The sequence below is a fragment of the Nicotiana sylvestris genome, chromosome 10 (genome assembly GCF_000393655.2).
Source record: "Nicotiana sylvestris chromosome 10, ASM39365v2, whole genome shotgun sequence".
NCBI lineage: Eukaryota > Viridiplantae > Streptophyta > Magnoliopsida > Solanales > Solanaceae > Nicotiana > Nicotiana sylvestris.
Window position 1 is genome coordinate 86,943,141 of NC_091066.1, and position 25,640 is coordinate 86,968,780.

The following is a 25,640-nucleotide window of genomic DNA, read 5'->3' on the forward strand; positions in this document are numbered from 1 at the left end:
AAATTGGGATTATCCGCGAGGTAAAGTATCCTAATTGGTTAGCCAATACTGTTGTGGTACCGAAAAAGAATGGTAAATGACGAGTTTGTGTAGATTACACAGACCTTATCAAAGCTTGTCCTAAAGATTCTTTTCCATTACCATATATAGATCAACTAATTGATGCTATTGCAGGATATGAATTGTTAAGATTTTAAGATGTGTATTCAGGATACATCCATATCAAAATGGATCCTATAGATGAAGAAAAAACTTCATTTATAATAGACATAGGGACTTACTGTTATAAAGTAATGTCTTTTGGTCTCAAAAATGCTGGTGCAACATATCAAAGACTAGTGACCAAAATGTTTCAAGAACATTTGGGAAAAACTATGGAGGTCTATATAGATGATATGCTCGTTAAAACTCAACATTCGGGGGATCATATATCACACTTGTCTGATACGTTTAAGATCTTGCGAAAATTTAATATGAAATTAAATCTTGAGAAATGTAAATTCGGTGTTGTATCAGGTAAGTTTTTGGGTTTTCTTGTTTCCAACCGTGATATTGAAGTGAATTCCGCACAGATTAAAGCCATTGAAGAGATCCTGACATACTTACAAGTAAAAAAGAAGTGTAGAGGTTGACATGAAGAATTGCAGCCTTGAGGAGATTCATTTCCAAATCATCAGAAAAGTGCTTTAAATTTTTTTCAGCTCTTAAAAAGCAAGATCAGTTCGAATGGACTGAGGAATGTCAACAGGCACTCAAAAATTTGAAGACATACTTATCAAATCCGCCATTGCTAGCAAAACCAAAAGTTGGGGAAAGATTGCTCATCTACTTGCTGTCTCCAAAGTAGCGGTAAGTGTTGTGTTAGTTCATGAAGATCAAAGTAAACAATCTCTGATTTATTATGTCAGCAAAACTTTATTAGATGCGGAGACGCGGTATCCTCAATTAGAAAAGCTTGCACTTGCACTAATCATGGCATCTAGAAAATTAAGGCCTTATTTTCAATGTCACCCTATTGCTATAGTAACTGCTTATCCATTACGCAATATATTACATAAGCATGAGTTGTCAGGTAGGTTAGCCAAATAGGCTATAGAATTATGTGAATATGACATCACATACCAGCCTAGAACCGCGATAAAATCTCAAGTGTTAGCAGATTTTGTGGTTGATTTTATCCAAGGAATGCAATTGAAAGCAGAAAAAGAATTACAGGTGTTCAAAGGATCTAATACGGGAATTTGGACCTTATTTACTGATGGTTAATCTAATGTGAAGGGTGCAGGCTTAGGATAAAACACCACCTACGGGTGAAACCATTCGACAAGCCATTAAATGTCATTCTATAACAAACAATAAGGCAGAGTATGAAGCTGTGATTGCAGGTTTAGAACTAGCACGAGAACTCAGCATTAATCAGATTGTAATCAAAAGTGATTCACATCTCGTAGTTAATCAAATGCTGGGGACTTATACGGCCAGGGAAGCACGGATGTAGCAGTACTTAGAGAAGGTACGAGATCTAATCTGGCAATTCTAAACCTGGAAAGTTATGCAAATACCAAGAGATGAAAATGTCGAGGCGGACGCCCTAGCCAATCTCGCATCTGTAGCAGACGTGGCAAGCAATGAAAATGCTTCCGTAATTCATTTGTTTCATTCAGTACTCGATCCAGACAAAAATGAGGTAAATTTTAATAACTTAACTTGGGATTGGAGGAACGAGATTGTTTCTTTTTTGCAGTATGGAACCGTCCCTGAAGACAAGAAAAAAGCTCACACGCTTTGTAAAAAGGCTGTTCGATATTGTTTAAAGCAAGGCAATCTTTATCGAAAAATGTTTGGTGGTCCCTTAGCAAGGTGCCTCGGGCCTTCACAGACGGAATGTGTAATAAGAGAAATACACGAGGGGCATTGTGGGAATCACGCCGGAGGAATATCATTGGTAAGAACCATGATTAGGGCAGGTTATTATTGGCCTAAAATGGAAGAAGAAGCAAAAAAGTTCGTGGCTAAATGTGATAAATGCCAAAGATATGGTAATAACATGCATAGACCTACGGAGTTGTTACATCCGGTCATTGCACCGTGGCCATTTATGAAATGGGGGATGGATATCGTGGGTTCACTACCACAAACAAAAGGACAGGTAAAATTCTTGCTTGTACTCACTGACTATTTTACTAAATGGGTGGAAGCAGGAGCATTCAAACAGGTGCGGGAAAAAGAAGTTAGAGATTTCATTTGTGAAATATCATATGTCAATTCGGTGTGCCAAAGAAAATCGTGTGTAATAATGGCCCTCAATTTATAGGCGCACAAATCACAGAGTTTTTTCAAAGTTGGCAGATCAAAAGGATTACATCCACACCTTATCATCCGGTGGGTAATGGACAAGCTGAGTCAATAAACAAAGTCATTATCAATAATTTAAAGAAGCGTTTAGAAGAATCCAAAGTTGATATAGGAGATCCAAGCAAGAGGTTTACACAAGCGTCAGAAAAATCCAATGACGAAGAAATGCGCATAAACCTTGATCTACTTGAAGGAAAAAAGGGAAGCTGCATTAATAAGAATGACAGCACAAAAGCAGGTCATGGAACGATACTACAATCGAAAAGCGCATCTAAGATACTTCAAGATTGGGGACTTCGTGCTCAAAAACGTTTTTCAATCTACGAAGGCGGCTAATGCGGGAAAATTGAGTCCAACCTGGGAAGGACCCTATAGGATTCATGGTATCGCAGGAAAACAATCATACGAGCTGGAAACGATGGATGGCAAGATACTACCTTCACACTGGAATGCCGTTCACCTGAAGAGATACTATTTCTAAGGAATACCAACGGTCAGATATCCATATTTTAAAATTTTCTTTTTGAATTGTTAAAATTTTACTAACGATTTTAGATGATAGGCAAAAAGCTAGCCCGTACTAAATGATGAATCACGACCTGCAAGGCACGTGGAATAAATTAAAATTCCCGGTCTAGGGTTACAAATATTCTAATAGATATTCAGACGAGTTAAGCAGTCTTCATCTATAATCGCACCTCTGAGTCCCATGTGTTTTTCCTTTTCAGGGAAAGGACCATATGAGAGGAACAATCAAGTACTCGAGACTTCATACTTCAAAGCTCAAACACTTGGGGGACTATATAATATACATAGACATGTGTATAAAGAAGGCAAAGAAGATTGAGAAATAATCAAAGTTCAAGCCTGGGAAGTTTACTCATTGAGTGAGTCAAGTGCAGAGCAAAGTCACGAGCTAAGGCCAAAGAAAAACCTTATCATAGTTAAGGTAAAGGCAATGTACTGAAACGGGTTATAAGTAAAAATCTTGTATTCATTTTCTTTTTTGAAATCTGTTGGAAGGAAAACAGTTACGAGAAAGTTATAGAAGTAATTTAAATACATGTAAAGTGTTATTTAAAACTTGACAAAGTTCAAATAAAAACTTGTCGAAGTTATTCCAAAAAATATGTGTATTCCTATTTCTCTTATCGTACATTAACACCATTATGAAGTTGAGACGTCTTCTTCATTAAGTATCGAATATAAAAGGTCCCTATTTTATAAAATTCATGATTAATTCAAGTATTCATGAAGTTAAAAAAATGAATTTTTGAAAAATAAAAATGCAAGTTATTCAATAAGTCCTTAAAAATAAAGGCAAGAATAAACAAAACAGAAGTTCGAACAACAATGGAAACTTTTTAATATTAAAAAGTATAGACTAAGTATGAACTTAGTCATAAATCAAAAGTTGCCCCATGAAAGGTCTGGGGACTTAATATTTTCAGCAAACCCTTAAAAAGACCAAGGGTTACAACCACATACCACCAAAAAGAGAAAAACTAACAAAGGAAGTCAAACATCATAAACTTTTCACTGAGAAGTTGAACGAACTGAAGCAGGGTCATCAATAGCAGCAGGCTCAACTTGACTTGAAGGAGTGGGGATACCCGTATCATCTTCAACATTTCTAGAAGTTTCAGCCACGGGAGAAGAAAAATCTTGGTTCTGTTGAGTCTTCTCAATAGTCTCTTTGATCTTGGCTAACTTAGATTCCAAGTTGAAATTCTCCTGGCTAACTTCATCAAGGGTATCATGGCGAGAATTTAAAAATGCCCAACTCACTTCAATGGTAGTTTTATCTTCAAGAATATCATAATCTCTTTCCCAGTCAGCAATTTCGTTTTTTAGCTTCTCATTTTCAGCCAAGGCAGATTCATAAGAAGTTTGAAGAGAAGCGTGGGAATTTTCTAAGGAGTAAACTTTATCAGAAGATACCCGGAGGTCTTCTTGAGTTTGAGTCAGAGTCTGCACGAATTCACCAGCATATGCTTCCTTCTTATCTAAGAGAGCCTTCAACTCTCTGATCTCTTCACTTGCCTTGGAGAGTTGCTCTGAAAAAAAAAGTTTCGAGACGATTCTTTTCTTTACCTGCTTGATTTGATGAAGCCTTTTCAACCGCCAACTCTGAAGTCAAAGCCCTTACCTACTGCTCTAAGGTACATTTACCTTCTTCTAATATTTCCATGTCGATTTGAAGACCTTCAAACTGTTCCTTCCAATTATCTGCCTCCACTTGGTAGTCACGCGCTAATTGCTCTAAGAGAAAAACCCTCTTCATCATCTCTGTGCCAATTAGATTGACCTAAAAAATAAGGAGGAGGGAGGGGGTGGGGAAGATGAGAACACTGAAAATAGAAAAAAGGTAAAGTAAAGTTTGGAAAAAGGGATACCTTTAAATAAGCATGCACTATATCGTTCATCAAAGTCAAAGAACTGTGGCCATCAAGTTTAGCTCTTTCAACTGGACCAATCAATGGCTTCAACCACATGTCAGCTCGACCTAATTTCCTCAAAAGGTTTCCCTCAGCAGGAACTTCAATGGTAACTTGCCTCATGGCTTCAAAACTACTTGAGGAACCAACCTCAGGGTAATGAACAATTGAAGGAGGAGTAGTCGAAGGAGGAACTATAGAAACAGTCAAAATAGCTGGGGAGGAACAATAACAACCACGATTGGCAAAGGAGGTATCAAAGAAACGGGAGTAGAAAAAGAAGCAAGGGGTGCTTCATCAGAAATCAGATCTAAATTTTCACTTCCAAACCCGCAGCTAAAAAGTTGCTCAACTGAATCATGAGCTGCAGCGGGAACAACATCATCGGGAATCATCACTGGGGCTTCAACAGACTCGGTAAGAGGAATAGAATGAGGGGAAGAGGCTTCATCATCATAAATAATTCATCTACGAGCTCGTGGACTTTTTACCAAAGAACCCCCATCTTCTTCTTCCTCAGAGTCTTGGTCAACAACAACTTTTATTTTCGATGAAGAGCCCAAAATTATCTCTTGGGCCCTTTCCAAAGAAATTCGAGAAGCTACGACCGCCTCAACACTAATACCTCGAACGGAAAATCCTGATAAAAAGAACTATTAAAATAAGATCTGGAAAAAGTAATAAAAAACTCTCTTACCATGAGTTTTCACTTTCCAACCAAACTGTTGGGAGAAAGCTTTCCAAGATCTATCCTCCATTGGGGCTGTATACAACAATTTTCCTACCCAACCACAAAAATTAGAAATTTCATCAACAATTCCCATGGTTGCTAGATAAGAAAGGGAAAAATTAAGATAATGATCATCAAAATTGAAGAAAAATGTATGAGAAAGTTATTAAAAAGAAAACTCACTTGCAAAATTCCACTTCTCAGGGAAGGGAACATTTTCATCACCCACTAAACCAACAGTGGGGGCTGCAACAAACCTGATATACCAGCCACGGTCACTGTCACTTTCTGGACGGACCAGAACTCTTTTGCTCCTTGCTACAAAAGTAAAAACACCTTGGCGAAAGAGTCTGGGAGAGTAAAGGTGAATTAAATGGGCAAAAGTGAAAGGCACACCGACCATGTTAGTCAAATGCCTCAAACAAGCAACAACCCTCCACACTATAGGACCAATTTGACCTAAATAGACGTCGAAAAAATGACAGAATTCAAGGATAACAGGGTCAATAGCAGGTTTGAAACCTAATGTGAAAGGGTATGCATAAACAAAAGAAAACCTAATTAAATAAGAGGTGGTTCTTTGATTCGCATTGGGAATTATGATAGGGAAGTCATGACTCCAATGGCAGTCTTTACGAACTAAAGAAATCAAACCCTTAGTGATCTGAGTTAGATAGATATCAGCACGATCCAAAGAGGACACTTGATTTCTAAGGGATTCTCTATCATTGTAGAAAGATAGTTCTGCAGGAACTATTTACTCTACTGAAGGTTCACGAAGAGGTTCAGAGGGTTCCTTACCTCTAGAAGAAGATCTTTGAGAAAAAGAACCTCTGGTTCTAAAAGAAGGATTGGAACTAGATGAAGGAAGAGGAGATCCACGTATGGATAAAGACCCTAAATTACGAAGTCTACCTCCTCTTCTGCTCCTAGGGTTAGGGTTTGATGAAGACATAATAGTACGAGGAAGAAGTAAACAAGAATTGAATATTCAGAGAACTTTATGTGAGAAAGACAAAGGTGAAAACTATATTTATACTAAGAAACAACCGTCAAAGGAAAAGGTGCAATGATGGAAAGGTCATAATGAAAACTGTCGTTTCATAATTGGTGAAGCTATGAAAGAGTCTAAGAAAGCGCTGCAAAGTTGCAGAACCAATAAAAAGATGTCATGTGTAATAAGCATTAAATGGAAGTGACAATTGAAGTGTCGATTCCATAATAACAATAATGGCAGCAAATATTCCCGCTTTAAAATCCACTTCCCAAATATTTAATTGATGAATAAATGGCAAATGGGGGGGACTATCTGTATAGGGAAAATTGGGTTTATATATATTGAAGTGATTGAAAGATGACATGTCATGACACGAAGATTGGTCAAAGAATGATGATTAGAAAAGAGGCACGAGTTGCAACATATACGGGCAGAGGCACAAGTAGAGGCTCGAGCAGTTACTCAAAAGACTCGACGCTCATACCTATTTAGATCCGCAAATTAAGCAGAATGAATCTGACATCACAAGAGAGTACAGATACAACATTTAATAAGCATTAAATACTAAAAACGTTAGAGAATCTGTATTAAATTACAATGATTATGTAACGTAACATTTAATGCCTTTAATTGTCTATAATGGCCTGATTATGACAAAGGCAAAACGTATATCTTGGAGATAGCTATAAAAAGGAGAAAACTGGTCATTTGTAAGGACACGAGAAATCGTCTTAATATACTGGTTTACTTTGTTTTCTTCTATCTATTTTATTGTTAGCAAAATCAATTTCCCTTATTCATTTCTGATTATCAGTAACCCGAGTTCTTCTAAATTAAAGCTTTGACCGAAGTTCAACTTTTTGGTTAAACATAAATGAATGGTATTAGTAGGTTGATCGCCAACCAACAACATTTCCAAGAATGAATCAACAAGTCTTGGTATATACAATCGAAAAACTGAAGTTCTTAAAAAGCAAACAAAAGTACCGAATGTCCAGCCCTACTCCTCACCCCATCCCCATAATAATTCAGATCAACAACTTGCATGAGACACTTGGTCATCAAACGATCTTAAACTAACTTAGGCAGTCACCTAGGACTTTTATCAAACAACACCTTTGACAGTTGCTGCAATTTACATAATTCTATAATTAACAATACCCAAAAATCAGCAAATACAGCAAAATCCCATATGAATAACACGCACATAACTAAAAGACGAAAATTCTAGCATATGTCAAACCAACATAATCCATAATATTGTTCACAAAGGCAGAAAGGGATTTTCAAGTGTCCCATGGAGAATCTCTACTATATTAGGAAAACATAACACTTACAGATATAGAGAATTAGAAGATAAGTATCGATGTACCTATTTGCAATCCTTAACAAACTGTGTTTTTCCAACCGTGAGGTGAGGTGACGCGTTTGAAACCTAGAGTTTCTTCAAATCGTGAGAGAGCGCACGCGTGTCTAATTTGTGGGAGGGATGTAGGAGGTGTTGGACTTTGCATTTATTAGTGCTGATATTTGATTTACAGAATAATAATTAGTTTAATCGAATGAAGAGTTTTTGTTTAAATTTAAATTTAATACGATAAGTTAGTTGAGATAGTTTAGGTTTTTGAATTTGAATATTTATTCTACAGATTTTCTGCACTCTGTTTTAAAATTGACTATTTAAAGCCCTCTTGGTTAATAAAATTATTGAGAGACATTTTCAATCAATATTTTAAATATTTTTGCTTCCCCATCTTTTAAAAAACCAACAAGAGGTGGTGATTCTAATTTGCTGGAAAAACGTAATCAAAAAGTGTTTAAACATAAGAAACGCAACAAGTGGCGGCATTCGTTTTTCCAGCTTCATTTGGTCGCTTCATCTCGTAAGCTCAATGAGATTTAACTCGAGGAGTTCTTCAAAAATAGCTGGCACATCAGAATCCAGAAATGGGTACTCCTTCTCTTGCATTTCTTTTAGAGTCTACTTTTGACTTGACTTATTTTGAAAAGAAGTGGATTTCATACTATGCTTCTTGCTCACCTCCGTCGTGAACTTCACAAGTGACGTGCTGACATTCATAACTTCTTTGTTTTCAGACTTAGGTACGAACTTGCTCTATTTCCTGACTTCTTGCTTGTCGTTCCCTTTGCGAGGTTCATAGATGGGCATCCTTTCATTTCTAGAGGAGGTCATGCTCAATTCCATGTCATGGACACGGGTTGCAAGTTCTTACAAATATGCTTGTAGACATGTGATTTTTGACCCTCCCCAAAATTTTTACATTTTTAGTGTTTAGATGTTAGTTTAGGTCTAATAGTACTATTTTCACTATATTTTTTTAAACTTTTAACTTTATTTTATCTTTAAATGAAAATTACAAAAAAATATTTTTCTTTTATTTAGCTAATTGACATTTTTATCTAGTTACTTTTAATTTATATACCTTATATAAAATTCAAAAATACAATAAAAATAGTTCCATTTTGTTTTCAGGAATATTATTTTAATTTTACAATAATTTTCTCATTTTTTATCTTTTAGTATGATATTTGATAAATACCAAAAATAGGTTTGTTTTAATAGTTAGTTTTATTTTAATTTACTTAAGTAGGATTAATTAGTAAATGGTGTAGTATTTTTGGTCTTGTTTTAGAAGAAAGAGTATGAAATTTGAGGCTAATTTTGTTTGGTCTTAATTGAAAAAGATCCAATTTCGGATAGCCCAAAACATTGAGCTCATACCCATTCCCCATTTGACCTAACCTAATTCTTACCCCTATAAAATAATTTCTAAATACTTAAGCTAAGACCTACACCCTAAGAACCTAGAACAACGGCAGAAAATGAGCTCCATTTGCTGCGATTTACTTTTAATTTCACTGAAGTCGGCTACTTTTTGAGATTAATTTGCTGCTTCTTGTTGGGAAACACGCACAACCAAAAGAAGAAAACAAAAAAAATACAAAGAGTATCAAGGAAAAAGGGGACGAAAGAGAGCTAAAACAGAGGAGCCGAAAAACGGGGAATAAATATTTCTTTCTTCAAATGCTCTCCGTTTAGCCATGGAAACAAAAGGAAAAAGTGATTTCTTCTGTCTTCTCCTAAGATCTACATCTAGTAGCTAAAGACAACAAAAAAAGACCAATATCTTCTTCTTAAAAATTCCAGAAACTTTACCCATTTTTTCCCCACCTAAAACCACCGATTTCATCACCTGAAATGCACTAGCCAAACTCCACCGTCAAACCCGTCAACAACCATGAAAATCAGCACTGAAACAGGGATGAAACACCCAAAAATTGCAACCAAATAGCTCGCAAATCATCTCACGAAACACGACCATAAACCTATGCCAGGTCCAATTTTTTCGCCTCATTTGGGTCGAGTTAGAAGAGGTCGAAATTTGAGGTCTGTTTGAGTTCTCGTTCGATGCTCCGGTCAGAGAGTTCGGGTAGAATGTCGTTGTCACGACCCAAAATTCACTAAGGGTCGTGATGGCGCCGGACACCATTGTCAGGCAAGCCAACCACAATTTACTAGCAATTTCTCATTTTAATTATATCTTGAAATCATTTCCTTTAACAAATAAATAATAAATAATAAACTCCGCTGGATAAATGAGGATGTCTTTACAAAATTTAACTACTGAAAAATCCCATGACCCTCCCAGAACCCGGTGTCACAAGTGCATGAGCATTTACTAGGGAATGAAATAAAATACAGTAACTGTCCGAAATACAAGTGGATAGAAATGGAAACACAATACAATACTCTGAAGGAGACTCTGCTGGCTGCGGGTCATCTCGATAAATGCAGCTCACCTAAGTCTCCGTATCAACCATGCCGTTATGCCACTAATCCACTAGCCACATATGTACCTGTGCAACAAAAATGCACAGCAAGTGTAGTATGAGTACGAAAATAACATGTACCTAATGAGTATCCCGTCTAATCTCGAAGAAGTAAAGACGAGAGGTCGACTTCGACACTTACTAGTGGTCTAATAATAATATATTATTGACGCGAATAATTATGAATTTATTAAGAATGACAGTAATTTCAAATAAGTCACGAACATGTAAAAGTTCCTTTTTATATTAAAAGTCACCAGATTCATAATCCATTAGTTTTCAATTATCTCAAGTCGGGGAGAGAAAATATCAATATCAATAAATCTCAAGGCAAGCAATACAAGCATGCACAAATTATGCCGAGGACGTACGACCCGATCCAACAATATTTAAATTGTGCACTGCCAGAGGGTCGAATGGCATGAACCATAGATGCATCAATTTAATCTACCGAGGCGTTCGGCCTGTTCCGAAATTAAACACACACAGACAGTCAACCAAGGAGTCAACATGGAACAATTATTCAAAGGAAGCCAATTCTCTTTTAACAATTAAAGAAAATGGAGTTTAAATCCTTTAGAAGTTCATTACTAATCCGATATGATTTAAGCAATTCAAACTGTCAACGAGGTTACAAATATTCCAAGTACAACATGCTTTTGGGTCCTAGACTACCTGGACATTAGCATAATAGTAGCTACGCAAGGACTCTCGTCACCTCGTGCATATGTATCCCCCACAAATAGGAGCAAATAACCAATTAACTCACCTATGGGGACAATTCCCTCTTACAAGGTTAGAAAGGAGACTCACCTTGCTCCGAATCCTATATTCCGATTCAAGAACGCGCTCAAACCTCCAATAGGAGCCGAACGATCCAAAACTATTCAAATAGGGTAAGAACTAGTCAATACATGCTCAAAAGTTCATATTCTAATTATTAAACCAATTTCCTAACCCTACATGCAAGGTTCCTCAAATTCATCCCTGGGCCCATGTGCCTGGATTCCGGAAATTTTTGAAGAAAATTGTTACCCATAACCTAAGGATCAAGAATATATGATTTTTACTCCATTCCCTAACAAATTTCGTGGTTAAATCTTATTTTTACCAAATTCTAGGTTTTTCATCTAAAACCCTTAATTTTTCCCTAATTTTCACATGTTAATCTACCCATAATCTATGTATTTAACTCAAGATAGGTGGGGATAGCTTACCTTATCGTTGATGAAAACTCCCTCTTGAAACCCTCCAAGAATCGCCCAAGCCAAGAGAAAAATGAGAGAAAATGGCCAAATCCCGATTTTTTAAAACATTCACTGCCTCCAGTCCTTTCGCACCTGCGGTCTATTAACCGCTTCTGCAGTCCCGCAGGTGAGGACCAATTGCCGCTTCAGCGGTTTTCCCCCAAGCCTTCAACTTCTGCATCTGTGCTTCTCCTTCCGCAAGTGCAGTTCCCTATCTGCGGCAAAATGACCACATCTGCGGTCCCAGATTAGCCGTCCATTTCCACTTTTGCGGCACGATGCGGCCCTTGTTTCGCAGGTGCAGTTACACCAGCAACCAGCAACTTCAGCCTTTTCCGAAATTCCATTTTCGATCCGCTAACCACCAAGAATCCACCCGAGGCTCCTGGGACCCCAACCAATCATACCAAACAGTCCCAAAACACATTACGGACTTGCTCGAGGCCTCAAATCATATCCAACAACGCTAAAACCACGAATTAACCCCAATCCAAGCTTTATGAACTTTAGAATTTCACACTTCTACTTTTTATATTTAAACCTATCAAATCACGTCCGATTGACTTCAAATTTTGCACACAAGTCATATTTGACATTAGGACCTACTCCAACTTCCAGAATCGAATTCCGACCCCAATATCAAAAAGTCAACTCTTGGTCAAACTTCTCAAAAACCTTCAAATTTCTATCTTTAGCCAAATGACTCCAAAATGACCTACGAACCTCCGAATTCACTTTCGATCGCGCTCCCAATACCCGAATAACTATACAGAGCTATTCCCAGACTCGAAATCCCAAATGGACATCGATAACGCTGAAATGCACTTCAACCCAAACTTATGAAATTTCTTCCAAAATGTTAACTTCCACAATATGCGCCAAAACGCTCCCGGATCATCCAAAACCCGATCCGGCCATACGCCCAAGTCCGAAATCATCATACGAACCTGTTGGAACTTTTGAATCTTGATTCCGAGGCTGTTTACTCAAAAATCCAATCTTAGCTAATTCTTTCAACTTAAAGCTTCCGAAATGAGAATTCTCTTTCCAACTCAACTCCGAACTTCCCAAAATTCAATTCCGACCACGCGTACAAGTCATAATACCTAAAATGAAGTTGCTCATGGCCTCAAACTGCTGAATGTCACGCTAGAGCTCAAAACGACCGGTCGGGTCATTACATTCTCTCCCACTTAAACATATGTTCGTCCTCGAACGTGCTAAGAACTGTGCTGGAGTTGTCCGAAATCACTGTTTAGCACCTCGAGCACCTACCAGTGCTACCACAACTCAGCTGGGCACCCTAGCTCGATCAATCTGAAGATATCCTTTTCCACTTAAGAAAGTAAGCCTTAGAGCCCAATCCCAACATCCGGAATTCTCTGCCAGGCCTGTTCTAACATACGCTCACCATATCAATAACTACACGCAGCACCAAAGCATGACCGGGTACCTTAGCTGAATTCACAAGTTGTACCATTTTACTCACAAGACCACAATAACATTCTCCGATTGAATAATTCGAAATTCCACGAATCCGATGCTCCTATTGCACCTCATGAGCTACATAGGTCTTGCTCTAACTGTTACAATACCGTCACGACAGAAGAGATGTTTAGAAATTCATAACCGACTGCCGAATTCAACAAATCATTGGTTCTATACTCCCGGAAAGAACCATCACCTCATCCTGAACCAAATAATGATCTTAGCTCCTTAATATACTTCATATAATCAGATTGCATTGATCCTAAATCCACGATCTCGTCTCACCCAGTACAAACTGCTCAGGCAATAAGCCACCCCGGACATGATCAAAAAGTTTCATATGCTATCCCAATGTGCCAATAGGCTACCAATTCGAACATGATACATAAAGGAAACGAACTCTGAAAAGGAAATCCAATTACCCCGCTCGCGAATCATACATGCGACGCGGTCAACATAATTGAACAGACACCCCGCTCGTGAATCATACATGCGACGTTGGCACACAACTAATATGAGTTTCCCTCAGAAAAATAGGAAACAAAACACATAAAAATAGATATAGGGAACTGTACTCAACATCACACTGTACTAGGCTAATAACCTTTCAAAGGTCCATAATAATCTCATAACACACGAGAACAACCATCATAACCGGGGCAATCATCCATGGTCCACAACCCAATAAGTCGAGTGCCCTCCAAGCATAAATTCTCAAATTAGTGATATTACCACGATCTTCATACTTGGTTTAAATCTTTAATCAATCAAGTGACTACATGTCACACTTATACAATCTTCCCGCGAGATACACTCCCACGACCTTCCGCACTAGATAACGAGTTTGCATATCTATACCATCGGTCACACTAATGTTGTAGAGCAAATCAAGAATCCGTAACCAAGATGCAAAGCCTCCGACTCAAAATGCCGATCTTAGGTGATGTTGAAGACAATAACAACTTACTCCAAATATCCAAATCCCCTTCTTGCTCATCCGAGCTCGTGACATCCTCGTCAAACATCAAACCGCAACCTTGATCCTCACTTTCAAATTTCATACGGCTCACTGAACCTAACAAGCCAATATGCGATAGTACAATAATTTCATCATAACTCCTGAACCACTATTAGGGTAAACACTTCATCACATAGAAACTTTTTACTTAACTCATTCCAAGAGAACCATAGCTACACACGAGTGAATTCTCATAACCATAGAATATACAAACCTCTAAGTAGTGGTCGAAGCCACCATAGCCCTTCCGGGATCCGCCTACACATGACAGGCCATAGCAGAAGAATATTTCTAAATAATATCAATTAAGGCGGCCGACAAGCCTCACACACACCATCACAAATCACTTGCTTAACTTGATCACGCTGAATGAACTGATCATTACCAGCAATATGCCAGTTCAACTATGGCTAACCAACCCATCTTCTTTCCAATTTATCCTTGATTGCCTTAGAAATGATAATAACTCCATTCAACACATAACACACTCCATTCGCACTCATCCCGAGTGACCTTGAATCACGAGACCATACCATCTCAAATCCCACGAACCATTTCATACCTCCCTTGTGTGCACATTTGCATCCTCAAACAGTATGCCCATTCTGATAATCCCTCTACGAATCCGAAGTCTTTGCTCATTTTCCTCCCAAATGCTACACTACGAGTCAAAATATCATAGAACATTCTGGGCCTAAGCTTCTACAAAGCTTGATTCTTAACCGTACCTCCATGCTGGAAATCATTAGGCACCACACTTTACCCCTTTGAATCCACTAGGACCGTTGTTGAGGGCCACCCACTCTGACTTGGCCCCGAATATAATCAACCCCATGAATCTTCTAACACATGAATACCCTCTTGATGAAGCACCCGGCAGAATCACTGCCCTTGAAAGCCGCATCAATACAAGGCATAAATCCTGAATCTTACCCCAAGTCTGAACATGAGCCAATAAGGCCAACCATATCACACCTTTAACAATTCATTTGTTCAAATTACCACTTATGTTCTTTTACCGTAGCTGAAATAACCCATCAATATGCTAATAACTAGAAACCTCGCAAGTAGTTAACCATGCAACCCGATCATAGGTGGTGGGACTCTCCCACTTAGCTTGAAACCAATATTACACACCTTTGGAATTCACTAGAATTCTTTATCTCTTATTGACGTGACCTTGCACAATTAAACCTCCAGATTCCTTGAAATCCTTCCATTAGCACTTCATGAACACCCTGGATTTCCATTAACATTCACATATTCGACCTCTTACTGGAATGGCCAGTAAAATCCTTCGCAGAAGCTTCGCCAACCACGCGACCGCTAACCTGCTCACAAGGAATAAGCCACCTGTGGAAATCATTTTCCGACATCTTCCAACGTTGTTGCATGGGGTACAATCACTACGACATCAATAACCCATCATGAGTCCGAGCTTACTCTCCAGCTACACAAGCCCATTCACCCCCCGTGGACATCAATTAAATGTGCGGCAACATCCTTCCAATTCAAAGTTATATTGTATCCTTGTTCATTTCAAGCAGCTCCCTTCCATTATATCGAATCTCCTACCGCATAATAGCCCATACTTCAAATTAAATCCGTAGACCCCAATCACCAATCACCAAAATTCCCAAATCATTCCAAACTATCCTTAAGGTGCATAGTCATCCTACCACAAGGCCCATATGCAACTCCGCCACTCTCCTACTTTGGCGGAACTCACCCCCTTTAATAGACTACTTGACCTTTGCCTCTTATACCTATCCTTCTAGAAATCTTGACCATCGCCTGACACTCCGCATATGTCCTTCCTCATCCTTTGCTGCTCAGTTATTGCCTTAATTAAAATCTATCTTCGTAGCGCTTGAACCCACGATCCGCTACTAACTTTAAATCTCCCTGAGGTCATCTTTCTTGGGCCATCAACATAGGGTATACCGATTCAATCCTGAACCACCGCACATCGCGATCTTTGACAGTCGCCTCTCTATTATTATTTCACAATATCTCGCCCCAAAGGCAAATTGAAAAAAAAAATAACACCGGCCAACTTAACACATTCAATCGCGGACGACGACACCACATCGCAGATGAAAATCCCATCACGCTTGAAATCACCAAGTCTTGTTACTCCATCAAACCAAACTTGAACATCTAAAGGCCAATTGCTTCTCTTCTGATGGAAATGAAATATCATATCTCTGAATCGTGCACTGAGTAGACTTCCTTTCAATTCATTCTCTGCCCCAACACGTAGGCAAGTATCCTACCATCAAGTCAATACTATGCGATAACCAATCGTGAGCATCATAGCAACCTGTGCATAGTCTCCAAGCTTTTAGAAGCACAACTACCGAGCTGAAACGATAAAAAAATCTTTCCACAAGGTGACGACAATACCCCAACCAACTATACTGAGAGAAACTTCCCGCACCACATATGTAGTACCATTACAATTCCTCAATTCTCGATTTATAACAAGTGGTTCGCATCGCGTAAGATTGAGTAGGAAGGAAACAAGTGCATAAGCCTCAAGGAATCAAACCGCACGATGAGGAATCAAGAAGGGAAGTGCTCCTAACAACCCCATAGCCTCTCAAAGATAAGTACAGACGTCTTCATACTGATCCACAACACTCTACTAGACTCACTCATGACTCATGAGACCTAGTGCTCTGGTACCATGTTGTCACGACCCAAAATCCACTAAGGGTCGTGATGGCGCCGGACACCACTGTCAGGCAAGCCAACCACAATTTACTAGCAATTTCTCATTTTAATTATCTTGAAATCATTTCCTTTAACAAATAAATAATAAATAATAAACTCCGCTGGATAAATGAGGATGTCTTTACAAAATTTAACTACTGAAAAATACCGTGATCCTCCCAGAACTCGGTGTCACAAGTGCATGAGTATTTACTAGGGAATGAAATAAAATACAGTAACTGTCCGAAATACAAGTGGACAGAAATGGAAATACAATACAATACTATGAAGGAGACTCTGCTAGCAGCGGGTCGTCTCGATAAATACAGCTCACCTAAGTCTCCGTATCAACCATGCCACTATGCCACTAAGCCACTAGTCACATATGAACCTGTACAACAAAAATGCACATCAAGTGTAGTATGAGTACGAAAACAATGTGTACCCAATGAGTATCTCGTCTAATCTCGAAGAAGTAGAGACGAGAGGTCGACTTCGACACTTACTAGTGGTCCAATAATAATATATTATTAACGCGAATAATCATGGATTTATTAAGAATGACAGTAATTTCAAATAAGTCACGAACAGGTAAAAGTTCCTTTTTATATTAAAAGTCTCCAGATCATAATCCATTAGTTTTCAATTATCTCAAATCGGGGAGAGCAAATACCAATATCAATAAATCTCAAGGCAAGAAATACAAGCATGCGCAAATCATGCCGAGGACGTACGACCCGATCCAATAATATTTAAACTGTGCGCTGCTAGAGGGTCGAATGACGCGAACCATAGATGCATCTATTTAATCTACCGAGGCATTCGGCATGTTCCAAAATAAAACACAGACAGACAGTCAACCAAGGATTCAACATGGAACAATTATCCAAAGGAAGCCAATTCTCTTTTAACAATTTAAGAAAATGGAGTTTAAATCCATTAAAAGTTCATTTACTGATCCGATATGATTTAAGCAATTCAAACTGTCAATGAGATTACAAATATTCCAAGTAAAACATGCTTTTGGGTCCTAGACTCCCGGACATTATCATAATAGTAGCTACGCACGGATTCTCATCACCTCGTGCGTACGTAGCCCCCACAAATAAGAGCACATAACCAATTAACTCACATATGAGGATAATTCCCTCTTACAAGGTTAGAAAGGAGACTCACCTTGCTCCGAAGCCTATATTACGATTCAAGAACGCGCTCAAACATCCAATTAGGAGCTGAACGATCCAAAACTATTCAAATAGGGTAAGAACTAGTCAATACATGCTCAAAAGTTCATATTCTAATTATTAACCCAATTTTCCCACCCTAAATGCAAGGTTTCTAAAATTCATCCCCTGGCCCACGTGCCCGGATTCCGGAAATTTTTGAAGAAAATTGTTACTCATAACCTAAGGATCAAGAATATATGATTTTTACTCCATTCCCTAACAAATTTCGTGGTTAAATCTTATTTTTACCAAATTCTAGGTTTTTCATCTAAAACTCTTGATTTTTCCCTAATTTTCACATGTTAATCTACCCATAATATATGTATTTAACTCAAGATAGGTGGGATAGCTTGCCTTATTGTTGATGATGAAAACCCCCTCTTGAAACCCTCCAAGAATCGCCCAAGCCAAGAGAAAAATGAGAGACAATGGCCAAATCCCGATTTTTTAAAACATTCACTGCCTCCGGTCCTTTTGTACATGCGTTCTATTGAACGTTTCTGCGGTCCCGCAAGTGCAGACCAATTGCCACTTTTGCGGTCTTCCCCCAAGCCTTCAACTTCCGCATCTGCGACAAAATGACCGCATCTGCGGTCCTAGCCTAGCCGTCTATTTCTGCTTCTGCGGCACGAAGGCCACTTTTGCGGCATGAAGGCCACTTCTGCGGCTCCGCACCTACGGCCCTTGTTTCGCAGGTGTGGTTACACCCGCAACCAACAACTTCAACCTTCTCCAAAATTCTATTTTCGATCCGCTCACCACCGGGAATCCACCCGAGGCCCCTGGGGCCCCAACCAATCATACCAACCAATCCCAAAATGCATTACGGACTTGTTCGAGGCCTCAAATCATATCAGACAACGCTAAAACCACGAATCGACCTCCAATCCAAGGTTTATGAACTTTAGAATTTCAAACTTCTACTTTCGATGTTTAAACCTATCAAGTCACGTGTTGACTTCAAATTTTGCACACAAGTCATATTTGACATTACAGACCTACTTTAACTTCCGGAATCGGATTCCGACCAAGATATGAAAAGTCAACTCTCGGTCAAACATTCCAAAAACCTTCAAATTTCTATATTTAGCCAAATGACTCCAAAATTACCTACGGAGCTCCGAATTCACTTACGATAACGCTCCCAATACCAGAATCACCATGCGGAGCTATTCCCATATTTGGAATCCCAAACGGACATTGATAACGCTGAAATGCACTTCAACCCAAACTTATGAAATTTCTTCCAAAATGCTAACTTCCACAATAGGCGCCAAAATGCTCCCGGGTCATCCAATACCCGATCCGGACATACACCTAAATCCAAAATCATCATACGAACCTGATGGAACCTTTGAATCCTGATTCTGAGGTCGCTTACTCAAAAATCCAATCTTAGCTAATTCTTTCAACTTAAAGCTTCCGAAATGAGAATTCTCTTTCCAACTCAATTCCGAACTTTCCGAAATTCAATTCCGACCACGCGTACAATCCATAATACCTTTAATGAAGCTGCTTATGGCCTCAAACTATTGAACGACGCTCTAGAGTTCAAAACGACCGGTCGGGTCGTTACAGTCGTCTTTGATTTTCCTTTTTTGCAGTGAAAGGTTAGAAATCCATCAATAAAAGAATCATTCTTCTTAATGTACCTCTTTGAAATATAATGCTTCAGCTTTGGTTTAGATCTGTTCAAATGTTTCACTAATTTTTCTTTTGTTTTTTGTTTTATTTTTTGTTTGTTTGATTAGAATTAGTTTATCAAGTAACTGAATGTTAGCTTCTCACCTATGTTGTTAGGTTAATATAATTTGAGAAATCCATGTTGGCCTTGAACGTAAACAAGTCTTTGTTTTAAAGGAAGTTTATTTTATCAATAGTGTTTATATGAGTATTTTATTCCTTAGTTGATAATTTGTTGCTAGCTTTCTATAATTTTTATTTCTTGCTTCATGAGACAACGTATGGCATTAAGTTCAAAATTATTTTAGTTATCTATTAAAAGCTGAAAAATGGAGCTTAAATTAAAAAACGGTGGTATATTAGAGCCATCGGGTCTTGTAACTTTAATATGAGACTGATAAGATTTTGAGCTTTTAATTTTAATAAGTCACGACAAGGATTATGATTCGGGCTTAAATACAAGTAGGGCCCAAAGCCAAGATAACAGTGAAATAAAAATCTACACTACATCACTTTTTTCACAATAATTCCATAACTCTTGGCCTTGCAATAATTTCAAAGATTTGGAAAATAATTACATGCACTAGTTGCTTTAGATACGAATATTAAATTATCGTGGCCATGGGTACGATTTCCATGGCATGGTCATGATACATAAATCCAAATTCGGGTGTGCATTTCATGTGACCCGACATAACTTCGAGTAATATAATAAATAAACATATCGCAAATCACGGACGCATTTCATGTAGCGTGGTTTACAATATGTTCCAAAATGGCAAGTGTATTACAATCGTAACTTGTTCAAGAAATTAATCCATAAATCCTAAAAAGCGGTTTAAAATAATTAAAAGCGGTTATAAAGCTAAAAATGCATAATATGTTTAAAATAGGTAGTAAATCAATTAATAGGCCAATTATTAATAGTTTAAGGGACTGTGCTAGAACCATGGAACCCGGGAATGCCTAACACCTTCTCCCGAGTTAATAGAATTCCTTATCTAGAATTTCTGGTTTGCAGACTTTTAAATAAAGTCAAATTTCCTCGACTTGGGATTTTAAAATAAACAGGTGACTTGGTACACCAAATAAACTATTCCAAGTGGTGACTCTAAAAGATTAAATTAAATAATTCCATCTCGATTAATGTCACTTAAATTGAAAAAACTATCTTATATCCCCCTTTCGGGGTGGTAAAAAGGAGGTGTGACAGCTCTGGCGACTCAGCCAAGGAAAAGAACCCAGAACCTCTGGTTCAGGGTTCAAGAATTCGAGCTTGGAATAAATGTTATACTTGGTTTTATTTATTATCTGATTTGTACATGTCTGAGCCTAATGTGTTAAATGCCGCTTTTTACCTCTTTGATATTGTTTGGACTGTATATAAATTGTTACGAAATCCTTCTTCTCTCTGAGTCTTCTAAATCATATGAGAAGTGTGCACTTCGTGTGACTTCTTTTCTGTTAGAGTCATATCCCAATTTTAGAACGAGGTTCGGACAATTTGCAAAGCCGGTGATGTCACGCCCCGAACCATAGTCTGGGCATAACACGACACTTGGTGCCTGACTGCATGTGACCGAGCGAACCAACTGTATGGCTGGATCAACATGTGGTATAACTATGAGCTAGAGGTAAATATAAAACATGATAATCTACTAAAGAGTCTGACTGAAATATCATAGATGCGGAAAATACTAAAAGGTCTACAAGTATAAACAAGTAGTCGACAAGGCTAACACATGAAAGCCTGCTAATATCTGACTGGCTGGGTCATAGTCTACGAAGCCTCTAAAGAACACTGAAAATGCTAACTGTTTATTGGGACAAGGTTCCCGATATACCTTATTAACTGAAATACTATAATGACTAAAACAAAAGAGAGACAAGGCCCCTAAAGACTAGGGCTCACCAATAGCTGATACGAGATGTCCTAGCAAGTAGAATCGTCAACCTGAAAATCGTTACCTGCATCGTGAGATGCAGGCCCCGGGAAAAAAGGACGTCAGTACATTTCCATTGCATTGGTATGTAAAACAGTTGAAGAAAAGAACTGTAAATACTGAACCTGAAACTCAACTACTAGCTGATAAACTGATAACTGAACAAGGAAGTAAGGATATGAATACTCCCTCTTTTGAATGATGAACAACCTGTTTAACTGAATATTAAACTGCGACCTCAAGCCCTATATATATATATATAAGTGCATAACTGCAACCTCGGGCCCAAGTATACGTATACATAACTGTAGTCTCAGGCCCAAAGATGCATAAAACATAAACTGCGGCCTCAGGCCCAAATACAGGTGTTCAACTTTCAAGAATATACAAATTAGGAACTGAGAATCATACTGCAGTACATGATACTGAAATAATGAGCCATACTGGGTTACATGATACTAGAATAGTGAATAGGATTAGACTGAGTTGGGTACTCATAATAAGTTGATTTGTCATAACTGAAACTCATAGAATATCGAATGATTATGAAACTATGCCATCTAGAGAATAGAAGTTCTACTACTATTTAGGGAACTAAGGCATAGTTACTTTCTGAGGGTACTGGTAATGGTCATAATGAATGGGACGTAGGGAGAATCATAGACATTCCCAAACGTAAAGAGTTAGCCTTACATACCTTAACTTCCTACCCTTGAGCGTAATACAACGTTTGTCAACCCTCTCAACTTTAATCTACAACAATACAAGTCAAGAGATTCCATATTAGCTATGATGCTCATGTTTTGGTCACTTAAGCATCCTATCAAATACTTGGTGAGAATAAAGCTTCATAGTCCTTATTAATGGTGTCTCTACACCCTACAACCCATCCTCTTGTTCCTAGTTAAATTCTAAAGTCTCAAACGATTATAATCAACATTATTCTTCATCACCCATAAGGTATGTCACACCTCCTTTTTCCGCCCTCGCGAGGTGCGTAGGGAGTTTTTTCCAATTAAAGGACAGTCGAAACGGGATTGGTTTAATTATTTCAGAGTCGCCACTTGGGAGATTTAGGGTGTCCCAAGTCACCAATTTTAATCCCGAATCGAGGAAAAGAATGACTCTATATTACAGTCTGCGTACCAGAAATCCGGATAAGGAATTCTGTTAACCCGGGAGAAGGTGTTAGGCATTCCCGAGTTCCGTGGTTCTAGCACGGTCGCTCAACTGTTATATTCGGCTTATTTATCTGATTTTTAATACAATTATGAACCATGTGCAAATTTTATCTTTTACCGCTTTATTATTATAATTATTATTTTTTAGGAATGTGAACATCGCTTAAAACATATCTTTGGATTGTGTCACATGAAATGCACCCACAATACGAAACATATTTTATTTGATGTTTTAGGATTTAGATTTGGGTCGCATGAAATGCGCATCCGAGTTTAAGAAGGTAAAATTAATTAAATCGCGCCTAAAGAGTCTAGCGCGTCATTATCTTTGGGGAAGGAAGTGAAATTCACTAAACAATCCATCCCAAATTCTAAGTAATTTTTTTAAATAATTAAATAAATAAATGAGATTGGAGAATCCTATAAATTTGTATTATTTACATCTATTTATTTTTAGCGAAATCCTTTAAGAATATCCTTTAATGACTACCTTTTTATTATTACTAAGTTTTTATAAATATAAAATCAATATCTACATTCTTGAAAATGACATATTAAATAGAAAAGAAAAACAAATATTAACAGAAAGTAATAAAATTATAATCATAAATACAACATGGAATTATCGAAAAGTAAAAAAATAAAAATAAAAAAAACTAATTATCCCATAGTTGGATTAAAATTCAAATTGTTAGTAAGACTATCTATTTATTTTTAGCGAAATCCTTTAAGAATATCCTTTAATGACTACCTTTTTATTATTACTAAGTTTTTTATAAATATAAAATCAATATCTACATTCTTGAAAATGACATATTAAATAGAAGAGAAAAACAAATATTAACAGAAAGTAATAAAATTATAATCATAAATACAACATGGAATTATCGAAAAGTAAAAAAAATAAAAATAAAAAAAAAACTAATTATCCCATAGTTGGATTAAAATTCAAATTGTTAGTAAGACTTAAGCTTATTGAAACTAATTATTTACAAATACTGAAAATTGAAAGAAATAAAAATAAAAACTTGAGTACTAAATCATATTTCTAAAAAATTTAAACAATTTAACATTAACTAACTTTGTTTTAATTCATCATGTCCTAATACTTGTTCGCAAACTAATTCATGTTATAACTGAAATTGACTACATGATTCGGATTAACTTATCGTTGACGAAAAACCTTATGAATAAGGAACTTAGTTAATTTTTGCCAAACTGATTCAATAACGCCATTTTTACGTTATTTCTTCTATTTTTTTTATTTAAACAATTTTAATTAATAATCAGGCTTAAATATATTTCCTAATAATCTGGTAAAGGCGTTATTTAATATGTCGCTATAATATGCCTAGTTATGCCGATGACAGTGATTTACAGAATAATAATACATGAATAACCTAAATACAATACAAAAAATTAAATTAAACTAAATTAAAAATTTAACACTCCATTCTTCATTTCAGCTTACAAAATGCCAAAATTACAGTTGTGTACCTGATATTGTCAATATAAGAAGAAGAAAGTCAGCAACGTAATACGTAACACAGCAACAACAACAATAACCAGCAATAACCAATCAACGAAAATCCCAGTGACAGCTTTGAAAAATTCAAAATAAAATCCAGGAATGCCGAAAATAATGGACAGAAACCAAGGGAAATTTTCAAATTTTTGAAAGGCTAGTTAATCTTCAACCCTTAATTTCTACACCTGTATACCAGAATATTTATCAGGTGTGTACTACTTTCTCTTCTAATTTTCAACTTTTTTTTTCTTTGTATGTTTTTCTTTTCTTGAGAGTTTCAATGTTTTTTTTTCGGAATAAATGTTCAGCTTTTTTTCAATCTCTCTTTTTTTTTCTGTCTGTCTTTTCTTTCTTGTGTCCAGACTTCACATATATATATCCCATCCCATAAATCAATTAAAATCAATCCCTTTCTCTACCAAACCCATTATCTTCCCACTCATCCCCATTACATTAAATAAATATATCACACCACCCCATTATATTTTGTCCCCCATGCTTTATTTAAAATAATGCAAGATTCCCCTTTAATTTAAATCTTGTCCCCCCTTTATATTAAATAATCATATCACAACCCACCCCATTTCATTTTGTCCCCCATGCTTCAAATAAACAATTACAAAATGTACAATTCCTAAACTACCCCTTCCGACCTTACTGAAATTACCAAACTACCCCTGAACGTATTACAAATTTACCAAACTACCCATCAGCTATAACACATCAATTAATCAAACTTAACCAAAATATAGACAATATGATCAATTTCTAACAATGTTCAAACAACAATATGAACACGGATGAACATCATAACAACAATATCATATGAACATGATTTTAACAACATTTCAACAACAAATCACATGAACACAAATTGAACAACCAAGAACAACTAAAATTTGATTGAACAATATTTTAGCAACAAACAATCCTATTTTCGGATTCAACACCAACAACAAACAAAGTATGAAGATTTCTAAATTCAATCATATTGAACTTAAAATCAACTCTAACAACATTACAACAAACAATTCTTATATTAAACTTAAACAAGATTATGAGACAAATAAAAAAATAATCATAAGTGATAAACAAAAAATCAAACTATACAAATTTCGGATTCAAGAACAATCAAACAAAGTATGAACATGAATGAGTCTATTTTAAAACAACAAACATGACAAATTAAATGATTAAACCAACATTAATAATTTCTGGAAAATATATAACAACATGAAA